This window comes from Pieris napi, chromosome 11 (genome assembly GCF_905475465.1).
Source record: "Pieris napi chromosome 11, ilPieNapi1.2, whole genome shotgun sequence".
Lineage (NCBI taxonomy): Eukaryota > Metazoa > Arthropoda > Insecta > Lepidoptera > Pieridae > Pieris > Pieris napi.
The window spans coordinates 9233256-9254715 of NC_062244.1; the positions used below are offsets into that span (position 1 = coordinate 9233256).

General features: G+C 33.5%; 1 protein-coding gene and 1 long non-coding RNA gene across 9 annotated transcripts in view; both read right to left on the reverse strand.

Moving 5' to 3' along the window:
* Window positions 1–21460, reverse strand: part of LOC125053671 (dystrophin, isoforms A/C/F/G/H-like) — a 358079-nt gene that overhangs the window by 79641 nt on the left and 256978 nt on the right. The window lies entirely within an intron of this gene.
* Window positions 13398–21460, reverse strand: part of LOC125053681 — a 46594-nt gene continuing 38531 nt past the window's right edge. The window contains exon 2 of the long non-coding RNA XR_007117609.1: window positions 13398–13444. This is a non-coding gene — a long non-coding RNA (uncharacterized LOC125053681). The remainder of the gene's footprint in view (window positions 13445–21460) is intronic.

Consider the following 21460-nt stretch of genomic DNA (forward strand, 5'->3'; position numbering starts at 1 on the left):
ACTCCTTAAATTCGTCCGTCATAGGATTCGCATTTACATAATTTCACCGCGTGTATTTAACTTCATTATGAAATGTAGAGAATAATATTTTCCTTAGATATTACGATATATACTCTCACTTGTTAATTTGTATACGAATATGCAAATACAAAATGGGTAAGGAAGTCTGAAAAAGTGTGAATTCGTAGTCGATAAAATGACCACAAATCAAAGCTAAACAAGTCTTAAAAAACGAATAAATCTACCAGAACTGGATGGGGGCAGTAATCCCCAGTCTGGTTACCGGTTGTAACTGGATTTAACCGGATACAACCGGCCGGCCACCTGCGATAACGACCTGCCCCGTAGCGTGTTCGTCTTGTTTCGATAAGCTGGCTTAGTGGTAACTTGGCCAAAATTTATGCTTAAGTTTTGGTCTATACAAGGCGATAGTATTATCGACGTAGATAAGAGTATTTATTCGTTTGAGTGCGAAAATAACAGAGATGTGCGTTTAGCTATTGAAAAAAATATCTTAGTTATATACTACGAGTCGACAACAATTTCATTCTAGCTTATCAGTTATATAAGCCTGCCTTCTACCGAAGGATGTATTACAAAACAAAAGAAGAACTTAAGACTAGAATAATAGCAAACAGTGGAAATCTAAATGATTTGTCAATTCTAGTAGCTGATAACACTTGAATTCCGACAAAATCAATCTTCACTTGTTCGAATAAAAAGCTGATATTTGTGAATTTGTCGCTTTCCACTCGAGTGGATAGTTCTGCCTCATCCATCTAAGTCTAGACGTTCTACGTTACGTCAGCTTGACTGATGGGTGATTATCTCTCGCCTTACAATATCTTTGAGTTTTCTTATTAACGCCTTAGTTTTAAGCATTGATGTACACCCCGACTGAAAATGGTTTGTAAACACAGCGATCAGGACATGCAGAGATCAGGCATGTCATATGCCACCAAAACATTAATTAAAGTTTCAGCAGTATTGCCATTTATTTTAAGAGTAGAAAACTTTTAGCCAAAATTTAGATGCGGTCTCCAGAGGGTAAGTTGGCAACATCCTAACTAATGAAATTATTGCAGCCAAATCTACCTCTTAATCAGTGAGTCACTAAGTGATTTTTTTATAAAAAGAGTCTGATCTAAACAATTAAATTAGTAAATTAACGATAATTCATGTTAAAATTGAGAAAAGCTGCATTAAAAAGCTGTCGAACTTTATTTCGATATGCAGCGTGAAGTATCGAAAGCGATTAAGGTCAAGTCTGCTTTGACAAAGTCACTGAAGTTAATTAAACGATTTCAGTTAACGAAATATGTTTCCGTTTGAGTCGCAAATTATGTTTTCGTTCACTTTGCTATTGAAAATATACCTAACAGTTACCTTAACTTTAATATGAGTAGAGGGAGGGTAAAACTTGCTGAGTTTCTTGCCCGTTCTTCTCAAAACAAGGCCTCCTGGTAGGTTTGGGAACGGATGGCGTAGTCTTGCTCTTTTGCGAATTTTGTAAACGTTTTTGACATTCATAAGCATGCCCTAAGACGCATCTAAACTGAATAAACGTATTTTGATTGATTGATTTGATTGATTGATATGAAAAGGAAAAGACACATTAGTTCAATTTAGATCTGACGGCATAAAAATTCAAAAAGACTTACCCTCTCAAAATGCCTCAACTCAGCAAGAAGCACAAAATTAATGTGAATATATCTGGCGTCTTCACAGGACCTGGCTTTCAGCCTGTATCCTGGTTTGGTGTAGTAATATCTATAACCCGTATACTCCGAACTATCTACATGAACCTTCAATCCCCCTTGGAACTGGTAGTCACCACCACAGCCGTAACAAAGTCCTTTGGTGATGAACTTTTCCCAGTTTCGCTTGGCCGCCCCCGAAGACCGGGGGCGGCCTGGCCATGTTCCTAAGTTCTTTCCGGGTCTTAGCCCTCGTGGGGTCCTATGCAGCTTCCACTCTTCGCTGTTTCTATCAGCTGTTGGTTTCCATTTCCATTTTGAGATCACTGATTCTGATTCTTGAAATTTGACTAAATATTTAATACATACTTAACTGCGTATATATTTATTTTATTTCCTTTTGGCATTTCACGAATTGTCCTTTAGAAGATGTGTCAATGAATTGTGCGCATAATAGATGATGTTTTTATAAAGAAAGGCTTTACTTAAAAGCTAATACTCTAAACGCTTTCCGCTAACTGAAAAGTCCGGTCTAAAACATTTTAAAATATATTAATATTTCTGTTAAAGCTCAGCAGGTAAAGTTGCTTTCTGTTAAAGCGAAATAAAATGTTAACAAATTATTTCCTTTAAAGAACTGACCCAGTAAAATAAAGGCTTGGAAAAGTTTTTAAAATTTAAAACCTTAAATATTCAAGCTTAAAGTAAAGATCAAAGTTGCCAGCTAATTTACCCGAGCGAAGTAAAAACGAGGGCTTAACTGCAGATAACGGGGAACTGTTGCTCCATTAAAAAAATCAGTACTACCAACTGTACCGAAATCATCAATAAATCTAGGTTTTTTCATATCGTGTGCAAAGAGATGAACTTTTTAATAAGTAAAATTCAAATTCAAATTCAAAAATCATTTATTCACGTAGGTAACACAATGTACACTTGTGATTCGTCATTACAGATATAAATATTAATGCTTCTAATTTTACATTTACTGCCAGTTCTCAAATCAAGGGCGTAGAACGGAAGAGAAGAACTGGCAATAAACTCTCCGCCACTCTTTTTAACCGCCATGTTTTTTTTTTTTTTTTTACACAACGGTTGTAAGGAGCTGCAACCATTACACCATGTTCCACATGACATTTTAAGTAATTAATAATAAGAACATAAATAAAAACAAAGACTTGTCCCCTATCAGCAGGAGGCATGGTGAAATAGGAGCACGCACTTACATTCTCGTGGGAACAACACGCAAACACATAGTCGAAATAATTAACATCACCGCATACACGAATTCAAGTACGACCAGTCACCACAAGCAGCACCCGTTCACGAGTATGACGCATGGCCAGCCATCGGCCCCCTCGCCATATTTTAGGGAGAGAGACAACCCGACGCATGGACGCCGCCACAAGCAATGACATTTAAGCGAGCATGACGATCCTTGAAATGTGGACTTGGCTACATAAGAAAATAATAATAATACTGAAATAATTGGATACCACATGGATCACGGTTTGTTCCCACTTTACATTAAAACAGTCGTGGATGTTGACGATCGCCCCAGAGTCTGGAAATGCAGCCGAGAGATTCAGTCGTGTTACCTATAATATATACTGGAGCAACTCATATCCAAGCACTAGGATCGTTTAAATATTCATTTATATTATAATAAGCCTTAGTAAGCAGTTTTACTTTAATGTACGATTTAAATTTATTTATTGACAACGCTTGTATCTCACTAGGGATTTTGTTGAAAAAACGTATACAATTGCCTTGGAAAGAATTACTCGTTTTATGCAGCCTTCTGGTTGGTGCGCTAATTTTGTCTTTATTACGAGTACTATAATTATGGAAGCTACTATTCTTTTTAAAGATATCTATATTTTTCCGCACATACAAAATATTCTCATAAATGTATTGACTTGCCAGAGTCAAAATATGTAATTCCTTAAATTTGCTTCGGACCGACTCCCGTGGGGACAACCCACAGATCGCTCTTATAGCCCGCTTTTGCACTACAAATATCGATTTAATGTCAGCTGCATTACCCCACAAAATAATACCATATGACATTATACTATGAAAGTAGGATTATCTTATACTAGCTGACCCGGCTAACTTCGTTCCGCCTAACAGTCTAATAATATCGTGATAGCTTTAGTCAACCTTAATTTAGGATTTAATTAAGGTAATAACATTAATACAACTTTCTTTGCAAATACAGAAATGTTTTATTGCTTGCCATTGCGATAAGAATGGCAGTTTTACACATTAGGCTTCTTCTCTCTAGCCAATATTGCGATAGGTACTGCATGTTAAAGCACTTTCTGATATAGAAATTTTTTTGATAAGATAACACAGGTCTTCGATCAAGATCAAAGCCTGGTTATACATCTCCTCATTCACACACGAATTAAATGTAAAATGATGCGTAGTTTTGTCAACAGATGACACCACATGGTGTTTGCATTCGTAAAATTAATTAATTAATATATTGTTATTTGAAAACTTATCTGATATTTTATTACTAATTGTGCTATTCGGAGCGGGGAAGAATCCACCAAAAAAAGGTTACTAACATCGGTCCAGCCGATCTTGAGTTATAAGTGGTGTAACTAACACTTTGTTTTCTATGTTTAAATATGTAACTGGAATTATGAAAAGGTAATATAATTTACTCCTAACATTTGCATTTCAACTACTAGATGTCCTGTGACCAATAGTTGTAAGCGGTAAATCTTCGATCGGTTCATTGAGACGTTAACCTCGGTCACGATAACTCAGCGCAATCAATTGCTCTCTGTAAGCCACGCTTCGATACGTTTAGACTTTAGAAAAGCATTCCATTTAGTTGACAAATTCTGCTTTAAAGTGGTAATTTTCTACAATTGTATGTTAGGAACTTAAATACATTTATATTAAAAGTGTTAATCGATTCGACATTGAAAATGAGTGAGACGTATTTTTGAAGTATTTCGCCCTTCAAGAAAAAGGGCGTACTTTCTTAAAACGTCGGCAACGCACTTGCGAGCGTTCTGGTAATGTGAGTGATCATGGTCATCACTTAACATCAGGGGAGCCTCCTGCTCGTATTTCCCCGTTATATAAAAAAACGGATCGGTGTATGGTACTTAAATTAAATTAAATAGAGAATTAAAATGACTTTTCTTTTAACTATAAAGCAAAAAAAAGAGTAAGGTTGTCCCAATATCTCATAAAATAAAACCTATTTCTCATTATATAATAATTTAAGAGTTAGAAAAAACTTGGAAGCATCCTGTAAATGAATCTTCGTCAAGTCCGTAATCAATAGCATTAGTGTTACCGAGAACAGATAAAAATGTGGTCAGTTAATCTTGAAATGGTTGAGTGCGCTAACCTAACCAGTAGCGTAGTTACAGTAACCAATCAATCGCTTAACTAAATGGGAAAACGATTACGACTTCTAGAACTTTTTGAAAGTTTTTATCTGTATTTGGTTGGGGATAATATAAGGTTAGAAGAGAACTATTCAACAATTTCGGGTTAATATGACATTTAAAGGTAGTCACTAAATTAAATACATTGCGTTACAGGCGTTTTAATCAAATACAATATTTTATTAAGTCTGAGACATTGTCAGGATAAATATTATTTGTTTAATGAACTTGATTTCTCATTAGAAAAAATGTTTTTTTTACATGAGAAACTTAATTTATACCAACTAGATACAATTCGCCATCAGACAGCCGTCCTCATTTTAGTCTACTAGGCTCATTCTGATATGTATCTTTAATGCCCTTTTGTATTGGTTAAACACGCTGATATTACGAATTTTTGACGGTAATTAATTAAATACTTCATACTTCATAGACTTCTTCAAATAATTTGTATGCCCCTTCAGCAAGATAAGCAAACTCGATCGATGAGTATTGCGAATAGTGGTATGTTTGATTTTTTTAATGATAAGCAATGGAGAGAGTTATTAAAAAAAAATAATTTAGATACCAGTGCAATACACATATAATTGTTTTATCGTCATAATTTTGGTTTCTTGGAAGGTCTGTGTCAAAAATTTTTTTATCTAAATAGTGCTTTTATTAATTTATTTTGTAGTATTTGTATGTTAGAAATTTTGTTTTTGCATATTTCAATTAGATATATGAAATGTGGCTTGACTAAACTATTATAAATTAAAAATTATAGAAAACACAAAAAAGAAACAACAAATCGTGGTATCTTAATGTATTAGATGGTTCAATGAGCCAGCATCTTTCTAAATGGTTTTATCGTTCTTAAATTTCAAAACATCTAAATAGGATCTAGTCCAAAACCTCAAGCACTAATAGAGTATACATTCAACAAGCGGACGGAAATTAAGAAGTCCGGAGCGGACTCATCCTAATGGAATCCCAACAGAGATGAAAAATGTCGACGTTTTGAAGTAAATCTCGCGGCAAATAAGCCGAGAATCGGTCTAGATTGCAAACCAGATTGAGATCTCAAGTGTTATGATGAAATCTTGAAATGATACTTGATTATTTTTAAAGCGAAATTTAATGAAAGTGGAAATACCTCTCAAAATAAATTAACTAAAATGAAATTGTTTTATAACGACGATGGTTTTGAAAGGGAAGCGCCAGTGAACAAAAATCTAAACGTCAAAGCTGTTGGCAAATATAATAAAAAGCAAAATTCGATTTGCCAAATTGATTGACCCAACAAGTGATGAAACGTGTGTAATTTCAAGGGAAAATGTTGGTTTTTCCGAGGAGTCTATAAGAAAATAGACAGCTATAATTCAAATAATACGTCCCAGGGCGATTAATCAAGTCTTTCGTTAAAAAATAACAATAGGCCTTAGCAGATTCAGAACGGAAATATGCAGAAATATATACAGAATATAAAAGATAAATAATAATAAAATTAATCCTAAGCGAATTGATTCCCAGTGAGACTGTTTCGGGTTCTGACGCACAGACGGCTAATGAGTGATTGCCTCAGGTATTATTAAACGTAAAAAAATAGGAGCGCTATAACTTTTTGGATCTGGGCATCAGATTTCTATATCAGTTTCGTGATCATTTTCTAATATGCAAGTGGGTGATCAGCCTTCTGTTCTTGACATATGCTATCGACTTTTTGGGTCCCAATTTTTTTCCCTCCTTACGAGCAAGTCAAATGCGCACCTAAACAGAAAGCCCATTGGCGCACTGCCGGATCGAACCTACAACCTGAAGAATTCGAATGACGCTGATGCCAATTGTACAAAACTGCCCTATTTAATATAAATAATTAAAAATAAATCAGTGGCTCTACAACCTCTTTAGGTCTGGGCCTCAGATTTCTGAATCTGTTTCATGATCATTTTTCAATCTAATAGGCAAGTAGGTGATCAGCCTCCTGTGCATGACCCACGTCGTCGACTTTTTTGGGTCTAAGACACGTCGGTTTTCTCACGATGTTTTGCTTCACCGTTCGAGCGAATGTTAAATGCGCACATAGAAATAAAGTCAATTGGTGCACAGCCGGGGATCGAACCTACAACCTGAAGAATTCGATGGACGCTGAAGCCACTTGGCCCAAACTGCTCTGTAATATACCGTATCTATACTAATATTATAAAGAGGAAAACTTTGTTTGTTTGTTTGTTTGTTTGTTTGATTGTAATGAATAGGCTCATAAACTACTGGGCCGATTATAAAAATTCTTTCACCATTCGAAAGCTACATTATCCACGAGTAATATAGGCTATATTTAATTTTGAACAAAAATAGGTTCCGTAAGATATTAGGGTTTTTCGGACACAAGGTGTAAAAAATCAACCAAAAAAGTTACTTATTTTGCGTACCCTGCCTAAACTATTAAAGATAGAACCATAAAATGTTCTAAGTAATTGTAGATCTTATAAATATCTACAAAAAAGTCCACGACACACTATACCTATCTATGTCGAGTGAGGCACAATAACCATGTTACATAAAACGAAGCCATCTGGTGGTGAAACGGAGTTCGCCGAGTTTGCTAGTAAATAAATAACCATGATAGTCATAATGACAAATTTCATGATAAGGAAAAGACATCAGCAGTGAAATAATAATTAGGGAAGCAGCAAAAAGTGGGAGTAACAAAATAAAAGAGAAGAGTGCTGCAAGTGAAACAATGAGGAATGAAACAAAAACGTATTCAGTGATACTTAATTAAGAGTTGCACTTGAGCATACAGATCGAGGAGCGACGGGGCCACTACATTTGCGATTAAATCGTTACAGATTATTATGTACAGTAAGTTAACTATCTCCTTGTAAACGTCTATTTACATTTCATATGATAAGGGATAATTAATATAAGAAAAGTAAAAAAAAAAAAAGTAAAAAAGTAAAAAGTAAAGAACCAGTGGCGGTAAAACCTTTTAGACCTGTACCTTAGATTTGTGTATCTGATTCGCGATCATTTGTTCTTTGGGTAACGCACGCCGTCGACTTTTTGGGTCTATATATACGATGTTTTCCGATTATATTTTAGTTACTTATATCGAAAACCATAGTTTTAATACCATATTTATTTAATAATAATTTAAGTACAGCTTAATTTCTTATTTTTAAACGCATTTAAAAATATCAAATACTACGCTACGCTAATCAAGAACGCTGTGGCTAAAAATGTTTTAATTTCCCCGCTGTTTCTCTAGCCACACTTCCTTCAAGCTTACCAGTTTGACAGTGGAAGCCTAATTGTCGTACGCTGGCCCCGCGCCATACACTTTAGCATTCGGAACGCCTCGTCCCGTGGCAAAGATTTAATTCTATTTTTGTTCAACCAGAGCTACTTGAATTTTATAGCGTCGTCTTGTCTCGTTAGCATTATTAGACTAGAGCATACAGTTTCTGGGTTTCAATTCAAATATTCGAGCTGACAAGCAAAAATGTTCTACCGTCTTCCTAGTTTGGTATTCGTTATTAGGTGGGTTTCATTCTAGAGAAAACATAAATCACAGACCACAGATTACACAGACCACATATTTATTTGACAGCTACGTCATTTTGCTTGACAAACTATTAGACGCCAACAACAGCGAAAAACAATTGAATGACTACATGTTTTGTTACGATGCTGTGTCTTATAAAATATTTTATACAGAAGTTAAAAAATAAACACTTTGTCATTCTCTCTTTGACTGTAAAGAAGTCACTGAAATATCTTAATATATATATTTCTTATGTGCGTGTGTATGTGACTGAACTCCTCCTAAACGACTGGACCAATTTTGATGAAATTTTTTGTGTGTCTTCAAGGGGATCTGGGAATGGTTTAGATTCACAAATCAGCCCGCCAGATGTTAAGGGTAGTCCACCCCTAAATTTTTATTTTATTTTTTAGACAAAATTTTTAATTTCTATTTTTTTATGATACAGCATTAAAAAATACATACAACCCCTAACTTTCACCCCTCTACGATCAACCCCTATTTTTTATTATAAATGATATACATGGCGAAACGACGTTTGCCGGATCAGCTAGTATATACCTATATTTGTCTGTATTGTTGGAAATTGATAATATTTGAGTAGAATCCTCTGTAAGTAAGCATATACAGTAACATAAGTGTATGTATGTTACTCGGAAAACTTTTGCAAAGCTTTAAGTCATATCGAGATGATCATTAATTTAAATTACAGATACATATGGAACATGGAACAGTGCAAGTGTCATCGAAATCGATTTAGAAGTTTATTTATAGTCAAAAAAATTATATCATTAATAAGTATTTGCAGTCAATTTATTTATTTTGTTTTTTTAATCCCGACCTTAAGCCAACAAAACAATCTCTCAAGTACCAATGAACAATAGAAATAAGTTCAATCATTATAAAATTGCGTCTTAAGAAATTAATCCACAGAATTCATTTGCTCTGACCGCTCTTCCCCGCTCCTCGTCAACGAAGCGTAAAAGCCTTCTCGTTTGGATGCGCAAATGTTTAATATAACGCTCATATTCGCTATTTTTTCGTAATTCGGTTTAATTTAATATTTTGTATCCGTTTTTATATTCATATGGGTTTAATTAAAATGGAAAATGAAATGGTTTTTCCACTTTGATCTGCTTTATGGGTCTAACCGTATATAACAAAGATTGCTTAGATATCTCGAAGTTAGGACCTTCGACTTGTATATGTTAAACATGCAACTATGGTTCAATATCAGTTGCTCGGATATATTTAAATGTATCTACGAAATCCACTTGATTAACTTTTATTTTGATTGGGGCAAAAGGGCAGGAGGCTCATCTGATTTTATGTAATACCGCCGCCCATAGACACTAACATTGCCAGAGGGCTTATATTTTAGAGACCTTTTAAGAATTGGTTCGCTCTTTTCTTGAAAGACCTTAAGTCGACTTGGTTCGGAAATACACACATAGTGGTGGTGCGCGGCAAAAACTGCCTTAAAAAGCGCTCAGTTGTGGAACGAAGGAGTTTGAGGTGATATTCCCAATACATTGGAAATTACGCCATAAAATAGTACAAAAGAAGTCAAAGAAAGTCTATAATAACGCACAAGAAATTCAAACGATAATAATCTTGCTTATAGTAGCTTTGAACTTGTAAATTCACTCAATTTAAATCATGGAAAAAACTTCAATAAAAGTTGAAGTGATCTCAAAACATCTCTAGTCTGACCCCGGCTGTTACGAGCCCACTTAACACAAGCATACAACTTAACAAGGGAAAACTCGATACTTTTCTTACTTGAGACATGATTACTAATATAGGGTCATGTAAAATGCATTTATATATTGGTCATATCTTAAAAAAAATATGTTGTTAATCTATATAATATCGGATGTATACCGGGGTATTAAAGTTCGAAAAAAGAATAAACTTTTTTAGGATTTAAGTTTATCATTGCGGAGTTTTCGCCTACTGATATGCTTTTGTATGTTCAGCCTTGCGATTCTGTAACTCACTTTTCAATTTTCGACAAAAAACTACAAGCTCCCTCCTTATCAGAATCCCAAATCGTAAAATGACTGCTTCACGACTGATTTGAGCCTGACCGCCGCTGCGAAAACCGCTGTGATAGTTCGAAAAGTGAGTTACAGAATCGCAAGGCTGATCTCGTAAAGATACATAAAGACAATAAAAACCTGAAAATATTTTTTTGGTTTTGGAAAAAAATTTTTATAAATCAAATTACCTTGTAGTTAAGGTCCATCCGAAACACTAAACATCGCAACATCAAAGAAAATGTTCCCCAGTGACGACTAATTACTGATTCTAATTAATCACTAGAGTATTTGATTAATAGGTCTCCGATGGCGTTGCCAAGAAAGAACCCCCACGATGATACAGTGATTTCGAACTCCAATTTTGCTTTTGTTTAATTACAATCTTCGAACCGTTTTATAATTAATTAATACTGATTTCAACGGAGATAAACAATGGTGTGGTTAAAAGAGGAAATTAAAAATTTCTTTATTTTTACAAAATTGTTCGAGTTCAGTCAAGAAGAGGCAATAATTAGGAGTCAGTGACCCCGACTCCAGGACCTCAATTTATTTTTCAGTTAAAGATAGCAGTATTTTTAAATGACCTGCAGTCATGAATTAGTTTGTGATTACGTATAACTCGGGTTGTAGAAAATAAAATATATCGACTTTATTAAGTAAAATAGAATGTGTGCTACTAGTGTCCGCACTTCATACTTGTCTTTTCTCGGTGGACCAATATTATTACCATTATTATTGGTTAATTTTTTTTAAATTAACGCATTCGCGTCGATATGTCGGGCTATAAGTCAGACCGGAGAAGTATGGCATGATACTACCGCTTCTTATTTTTTATGGACTATCGGAAAATACTAGAATTTTTGTGGAACAAATCGATTGATACTCGTAATTAATCCATCGAGTTCGACTAACGTAAACGCGATTGGACTGGCGGTACCAGCGCTATGACCATCATTTTTCTTTTTTTTATTGCGTAATAAGACCCCTGAAGAACCGCCATACTGGTACAAATGACCCACTATTTTGTGTCACTATCTCCCAGTCTATATGTATTTGAATAACATTTAGAAACTCTTCAGAAATATATTTTATGGGCCACGACTAATAATTCTTTTTGGATAATATCAGATATGTATCGAAATAGACATGGGCAAGTTAAAATCAATTTATTACTAACAGTTTCGAAAGATAGAGAGGGTTCAAAGTTGAAATACTTTGTAGGGATCTAAGAGTAATAAGAGTAAGACTCAAACTAATATCTTGTAATTTCAACGTTCATCAATGCTAAGAATAAAATTCAACAAACTTTGGCTTAAGTGACGCGGTGAACTTTCCAGTTTATGATTCGAGCCTCAAATTTGTATCATAAAATTTATACAATCGTATTTTTTAGTATACAGTTTAATTGTACTTTTAGCTTCATAAAAGCTTTCTATACATTTGGCAATTGAAATATGTAAAATAGGGCTGTGTTGAAAAACTGTTAATTGTATATTTTAAGCCCTTTTTCAGCCCTAAATCAGCATGCCTAAAACACTCTTGTCATCTGATAAATGAGTGTAAATAATGTCATTATTTACTGTCTGTGTCTTAAATAAAATACAAAAGAAACCTACGCTAATTTCCCATAAATAACAGTAAATATCTCAGGTAACTTAAACAAAGATTTTGCTTTAAAATATTGCTTCCAAAAACCTTAAGAAATAAATAAACAGACTTAGTAATAACTGAAATATAGAAATCGTATCTCAAATTGTAAGATTTCATTTAGATAAATAAAACCGATTGACGCAAAACAAAAGTTTTGGACAGTTGGAGTGCGGTACGGAAAGGATGGACAGATACAAAGGAAACTCGATAAAGCTTAATAACTGGACTCTATTCTCTCAATGATTGCTATCGCTAAATTTAGCCTTTAAAATATGCTATAAAGTTGTTTGGTAGGTATAATAATAAATAAGCTATCCCTTGATTAAAATCTTACTACAAGCCACGAATATTTGACAACAGTTTTGTGTCCCCTATTTTACCTATTAACCAACAATAGACAACATTATAACTGACATTGTTATTAGGTTATACATATATAAATTTTTGTATATTTGTAATGCAACGTCTTCACCATTAGCATACTACATTATGCCTGAGTACCATACTTTTATTATCAAAATAAATAAAAGAGATATATGTCAATCCGTGCCAAGAATCCTATATGTAAAGAAATAATTATATTTCTTAGATTAGATTATTTATATTATTATTATCTATAACGTGTTAACTGACGTTTTATTTAATTTGCTTGTTATTCTGTGAATAAGACGCTAGTTTTGACTTGTCTTTTAAATTTTTAATCGAAGATTTTTTGATGAAGAATGAAACTCAAATGTGATGCTGAAATAAGTATTTATAGAAACAACATTTATAGTTTGTAATTTTACTTGTTAACTTTAATATCTTTAATTCTTTAATTCCTTTAAAATCCATAAGTTTCCAACAAAAAAATCTTCGAATAAAAATTTAAAAGACAAGCCAAAACTAGCGTCTTCTCCACAGACTAACAAACACATTAAATAAAACGTCACAACACAATAGATAATTAATAATATAAGAAATATAATTATACGCAAATTTACCACAGCAGCAATTTACTTTCATAATCAGCAGGCCTGATTTAAATTTACCGCTATTTTCCTGTTACCGCATTTAAGAATACGTACGATTCGTGTTCATACAAAAAACGCGCTTCCTGAATTTGTAATGTACCTGTAACAAATAAATTAGTTTATTAGATATTTATTCATTGCAACATTCATGAAATAATCAATGACTTCTTTTGGGAGTAGAAAAGCGTTAAGAAATTATTATAATCAATTCATTTTCCGGTAGAAAATATAAATAGCTAATAATTGGATGCAAAAAAAAACCTGTGGCGCTACAATATTTTAGATCTGGGCCCTAGATTTCTGCATGTGTATCGTGATTTTTCTTAATGTTAAGTAGGTGATCTTCTAACATTCACTGTCGATTTTAGGGTGTTTCCAGTGTTTTCCAACGTGGGGCCCACGCCCATATAGGTGCAATTCGAAAATTTATTAAAATTATTTAAAATGACACATAAACAATTACTATTACGATCGTATCATTATAATTGACAATAACTCTTATGTATTTCTGAATTCATAAAACAAAAACCATACTTTTACTCTCATCAAATCTCGTAGGTATTATATAGACAATAGCAATCTTATAAAAGCGTTTGTAATTAGCAATATCTTTAGGCGCCCGTTCAAGCGGCCTCTTTGTCCGTTATGTTATGGCTGGTTATTACTTTAATAGGAGAACATACATATATTAAGACAATATATGACGTGAATCACTCAAATATAACAATAAAACTGTCACTGTATCAAGGATTTAAAAAAAAAACAGTGACTCTGGTCTGAGATATCTGTATCTATTTCGGGGTCATTTGCTTTTTTTGAATAGTTCAGTCTTCTGTGCCCAACACAGGCCATCGACTTTTAGGTCTAAGCCATAAGTACACAGCCAGGATTCGAAGCTACGACCTCAGAGAGTCGCACGTTCAAGCCAACACAAAAGGATTTTACAGACTCAATATTAAATATTGAATTTCGATACTCTAAAGTGTGTAAATGGTAATTAAAAGAGCAGAAAACATAAATTATAATCATTATGACTATTTGCAAATGCAATATGAAATATCTTAACGCAAAACTTTTATATTCCGTTTGCTATTCAAAATGGCGAAACTAATAAATAAAGCATTCGAATCCAACATATAAACACGCTGTACAGTAATAACAGTGGTACAACTATGCAATTCCAGTTGCAAACACTCCCCTTCAACGCTAAATCTCCTAGATCTTAATATTAAACGCCCTGAACTGAACTAATACGGCTTCCACACGGATTACACTCGGTGTAGTTGGGAAATTTTGTGAAACTTATTATAAAATGTTAATTCATAAGCACATGTTATTACTATTTAAACGTAAATTGTACTCATAGTAAAATTAACAGTTGCTTAGGTGAAGATTCAAATACATTACGTTTTGGTGTCATTTGCTTCCTTCCAACAGTGTGATGAGGCTTTTTATAAACAGTAAGTAGTAGTTCTTAAGATATCTATAATATAAAGTACGTGTCACAATGTTCGTTCCCATACTCCTCCGAAACCTCCGGATCTTATGAAATTTATTATGCATATTCAGTTAGTCTGAGAATCGGCTACTATCTATATTTCAAAGCCTTAAGTGATATTAGGGTTGTCCACCCCAAAAAAATATTTTTTTATGATACAACATACACAAATACATACAACCCCTTATTTTCACTCCTCTATATATAATATATAATAGATAGTTATTTTTATTAAACTAAAAAATTTTTTCCTAGATATACATGGCAAAACAACGTTTGCCGGGTCAGCTAGTTTTATATATAATAATTAATCAATCATTAGTGAATTATCTCTCTCTTAAATTGTCAAGCGGAATAATTAAATACTATAGGAAGCGTATTAGAGTTGTACAATGTACATAGAGAGATTGAAATGCATTTGTTTTCGTTTTTTAAAAGCTTTACAAGCTTCAATGAACCTTTATATAATCGTTATGTAACCTAAATTTTGTTAGTACATATGTATACTTTAGTCAAAGAAATAAGTAAATATTACATATATATTTTAGTTAAACAAAGAGCGATTGTAATAAATAACTTCTAATTATTAATTCATCCATAAATTAAAAGATAATGTTCCCGTTCCGAGGTATTTAAAATATGTACTTATATCTGTATTACTGTACAGTTGTAATAACCGATAAATATCGGTTACAATAAATATACATAAGGTAAGTTATTTAGTTAGATAAGCATAAGTTACGGTTTTTGTTAGTCCAGCGTCGCAACCCTACTACGGCTAATTTTATGTTAGGTATAAGCTCTTGTTCTGGACCATTAAAGACAGTTGACACTTCTTCCCTCCAACAACTGCCACCGAAATTAATTCGCATCTTGAATCACGTGACAAATTACAGCGAAATAGTAAGACACGATTTTTAAACTGGTGAATCAATTTCGGTATTAAAATTTAGTATGCAGCTATGAATGTCGTAGAAAATTGTATTTCAATAAATACACGTATATTCAGTAAAGATATAATCCGAAGCTTTCAAGTATGAAAATTGAAATGTGGCCATCATCATCGCGATTCCAAATAATACCGGATAAGCGATTCTAATCCGCAAACATTCAATATCGATTTCCTTAATGGTATAACTCGGAAAAATCCGAAACACTCTCAACCAATTCCAAAGGCTTTCCGCTCGGAATGCTCCTCTGTTTATAAACTGAACGTATCCTAAATGTGAATAAAACAAATCTGTCTTCGTAGCGTTTAGCTCTTATTTCCATCTACTTCCCTGCTATTTCCTGTTTATCGGCCGGGTCAATATACAGGCGGCAGCGATCTAATCATTTAATTACTAAGTAATTATTTATTCAGGATTTGTGAAAAATAATTTCCAAACTGTTTTTTGTATTCACGCAAATGTCATGTTTGGAATATATTGCAAATTTACACAAAAATAATTATTTGCAATTTTAAAGCAAAATCTCGATTAAAATGCGCTAAATCAGTTAATGAAACAAGAATGCAATAATTTTACTCCATTATGTTAAAGATTGGCCAGTCTAATTGCGCGCTTGGAGATAAAAAACTTTAAGGTCCCACGACCAAAACAAAACAGTTTTTATCTCCAAAGTACCTACACTTTGGAGTAAAAAACTATTTTGTCGTAAACAAAAAAAAAGAAACACCACAAAAATCAATTTTCATACCCCTACACGTATATATACTCTTGACAACGGGAACGATGTCTTTTCTGTATCAAAAAAGGTAAGCTTAAAGCTTGCTTAACCGCGAGAGACTGTAACATGCACGGCCGCAGCGCCATTACATCGGCGCTATTTCGACTCAACAACATCGCCAACTATTCGCTTCTCACATTCTTTCAACTAGCTTTTACATCCGGTTCTGTCCTGCTCATCTTAGAATGTTGCAGAAGTGAAGGTTTATCTGTTTCACGTAATGTATTACCTTAAACCCTATGAAACTGTCTAGCAAATTTAAAACTTCCAATGAATATCCCAAATGAAATTAATCAAAATAGAAAAGAAAGAAAAACATGGTTTGTCAAAAAAATAACAGAAAATCGATAACAATCGACAACGTCGATACACAATTCCCACAACAATGCAATACGCGTCAGTTTCATCCCACGATAATTAATACATATTAGCAAATTAAGCTAATCCTGATATTTATCAAAGTTTGATAAATTTGTATTCAATACGTATAACTCATTACAATAATGATGCAATATTGAATTGGATTGTTTGAATCAGTTTTGTTTAGACAGCGATACGTAGAAAATTCAATTTGTAATTTGATGCTTGAATTCATGATTATTTAGGTTACAATATTCTGTGTGATATACCAAATTTTGATGAAGAGAGATGGAGATAGCAAAAAATTTTAAATTGTGGAATGGCTTGGAGGAGGCTTTTACTCGTGGAGAGTCAACTTTTTATTTTCTTATTAATCAATGTTTATATCTTGTGTCATATATATATATATATATATATATATGTGTGTTTGTAGTTTTATTTAATAAAATAAAGCTGCAATATAAAATAAAATTTTGATCTTATTGCAGTTTAAAATATATAATATACTAAAACACTTTAAGCGATTAACAAGTAGGATTTACAAGGCAGCCGTGGAAGGTGAAATCGGATTGTGAAGGTTTTGTCGTACATACCTGGACCAAATGCAGGAGTTACAAGAGAAGGGACAAGTTAGAAGTACCTATAACCGAAGAGCATTGTGTAATGAAAGTGGATGAAGTGAAAGTAAGTCGGGACCTTAGCAAGTGGAGATCTGTGGTCTCTGCCTATCATATAAATGTGTGATAATATAAATAAATAAAAGACTTAGGAGATCAGCTTCCTGTGCCTAACACACGACATAGATTTTCGGGGCAAAGACATATTATGACACGCCGGGGCTCAAACGTATGACCCTCGGATTGCATTTTTATAAACCTTTTATTAAAGCGTCATTTTAGATTAGGTTAGTCAATGTATGTCATAAAACTTATATTAAAACCCATGTGAATCTTTCACATCGCTAAATCACGAACAGTTAAGTAGCTAAATTTTCTCATCTAAAGGAAGAAAAATAAGCAAACAATTTTATACTGGCTCAGATTATATTTTAATTTATTAAGGTAGTATAATGTGCCCCATTAAACAGCAATACCCAAGACCCTTTAACCCAAAAAACTTTTTCTAACGACACCTAATAACGTGCAGGACATTTCCGAATGTTTTCGCTCAATTTGTAAACCAATCTAGAACAAGGCTTCTTGACGTGCAACCCTCATCCCTCTGACTGACATTTACGTCGGGATCATTATCAACAGTTCTCGGTTTTCCTTATTTCTTAGTTTTTCCTACAATATCGGTCAGTACAAACTTTTAGAGAAAGTGTAGATTTTATAAGAATACTGAAGCAAGTTTGTTGGAAACAATTCCTTTTTTAAAATTACAAAAATATTTTTTGTTAAAAATTATAAAAGTTCTTTATTTGGTGTCTTTTATCATGATTTGGCTTACTATCTCTTATTACTGTTTTGGTAAAGGAATAATTTTCTCAGCTTAAAAAAATAACTAACAAATAATATATGCCTTTATTCTGGCAGTAAGTACCTATACAATCTATAGAATTTTTACTGTAACTATGTCGATTTATATGGCATATAAACCTGACTAAAGATGTTAAATAAATTCTTCTAATAATTCCTAATCTTAATGTACGTACATAAATTACGCGTCACGTTGTTTGTCCTCCTAAACTACTTAACCGATTTCAATCAAATTTGCACACCGTGTGCAGTTTGATCTAACTTAAAAGATAGGATAGCTTTCATATATATATAATTATACTGTACGTGTGTATGTCACTGAACTCCTCTCAAACGGCTGGACCGATTTGAATGTTTTTTTGTATGCGTTTGGGTTGAGCCCTGGATAAATCGGCCCGACAGATGGCGCTGAAGTCGGTACTTTCATACTTTGTTTAATATCCTAATCGCTTGAAATATCATGCAGGACAACGTCTGTGGGGACCGCTAGTTTTAGTATAGTTTTAGCAAGATGGGTATTTGTTCATTACATACTCATTCACCCACAATTGCTCGATGAATTCTACCAGGCGTTATGTGTTACCAAGCCTTTTATCGCGCATCGTCGCGTCGCTGCAATGAGTGATGGTGCTCATAAATCAAAAGAGTAAATATTTACAAGATCCAAGCTAAAACTTTAAATTATAAACACTATCCTCGTAGTGAACTATCGATATACATATTCAAATAGATAGTAAGAAATTGTATTATGATATAGGAATAGAGGACTGACAAAATCACAATCTTAAATTACTTCAGTGAAAAAAATTCGTTCGTGTCAGAAATGTTATCGCTACTGTAATCTAACTTTAATTTCTTTATATACTTTATTGTTTAATTGATAAATGTATAATACTCCATTACATATATACCCGTCACATCGTCGTTTGAATTATGTGATATTAAAGGTTGATTAAGAATTCTATATAAAATTCTTAACAGCATATAAGCCATCAGAACAATATAACATTTGTAACATCGGATATCAGTTATCTAGAAATGCTCCGTATAATCCCGTATCCGTATTCACTCCAATAACTTTACGACTCTATCCGAGTAAGCCCCCGTTTATCTGCATTCATAAAAACTGTTTTTTCCTTATCATGTTCGTGGAGTTGCGGATATTCAAATTTGTATAGTATTTGTTAAATTGTAGGTGGGGAACGGCTTTAGTGATGCACTATATATATCGACATACTTAGATCGATAATCTTAAGTAATTAGTGCTACTAAGTTTTGAAGAATCACTTAAAACTAAGTTTAATAGAATTTCATTAAAGCGATTTAAGTAAAATTTCTGAAATTTAAAAATGATTTAAAATGTCTATCGTAATTACGGCCGAGATGGCGACGGAGAACCGCCCAACCTAATTTCGTTCCGAGATTATAGCGAAAAATAATTGCGATTTCATTAAATTCCCGTTTTAATAATCGCTATAATGTCACCATGAATAAATTTCCAGCCCTCTAGGTATTTGGGGGTTTTATTCCTTATAAAAGTGAGTGGAAACGTCGGGATAGCTAATCCCAGTAATGCCGCAACTGTTCGCAGCTAATCCCGTATCTTTTGAGATTTTTTACATCGTACGTACGTGTGCTTCTCTACGAAAGAAAGATTATCAATCGATAGTATAATCCCTGAATCAATTTATTTGGGAACGATTTAAAGAAACGAACAGAGATTTATTTATTATTAAGATAAATTAAGTGTTTATAAACGAACGTAATAGAATAAATATTTAAGATAAAACAGTCGAGCTTTTGTATGGAAAACTTAAACGAGGTATTTATAACTAAACAGAAGCACAAACTCAAACTCAAAATAACTCTATTCATACAGGTAACCAAGTACACTTTGTCAACAAAAAAAATGTAAAATTGATTCCAAAATTTACATTTACTACCAGTTCGCAAGTCAAGGGCGTAAAGCGGGCAAGAAACTCTCCGCCAGTCTTTTTAATCGCCAAGTTTTGAATCATACAAATCATTCGAAAAGAGTTTGTGTAGTAACCTATTGTAATTGGGAAATCGAAGCATTTGATCTGAGATAATCCTTTTTCCACATACTATCGTAAAATCTATGCTAAGGAATCTGAAAAATTTAATTCGAAATATTTCGTAAGCTACAGTACAACAATGACTATAGTTATATTTAGTTGGTTTTAGGACTGATGAAAGTGTTTTTGTACTAAGCAACGTAGCACGTAATATCGCCAAAAGTTACCGACAAGGAAGCGAGACAAAGCAAGCTATTACGTCTAAATCCAAGCGGCAAAGTCAGCCATGCGAGCGATATGCATTCCCCGCACATCGCCGCTTCGCACAACGCTTATCGACTAATTGATCGCAACTACCAGCTGTGCACCTCACTAGTGACGACCCTCAACTATAGATCACTTGCACCTGAAAATTACATTTATTTGGTCCAAATAATCTTATACAAGAAATGTATCTAAAGAACTCCAAAAGACGCTTAAATATATTATTCTAAATTTTTGTTTGCTTTTTAGATGCTTTGTTTTTTTAAACATTTAAAAATTTAGAATAGGGATTAGAGGATTGAGATGTTTATAATATTCAAATAGGTAGTAGTATCTGATTATTGCCTATTCTTGTCGCAAAATATGCATTAAATAATATCGATATAGTAACAGCACTAGGGTGGCATTAAGATGTTAGCCACGCAGCACTTAGTGGCGGTGGAATGTGTTCAACGATTTTACGGATACAGTTTCTGATATTTCTCGTCCGAAATTTATGGAAACGCTTTCAAAATACCATTTGCAATTAAAAATAAAAGTCTGGGTAAACGTTGCGGAATACTCCATTAAGTAAGAATTAATTTTAATATAAACTTACTTTTGAAGTGAACTTCTTTAGGCGCATGAGGGTAAATTTTTACGGAAACGTCACGAAGATGTGCAGCGTTTTTGTCGAAGAAAAGGAAGAGAGTGATTGAGACCGATTGAGATAGAGTGAGAAGGGCGAATTACCTGATAGAAATTCTATTTTT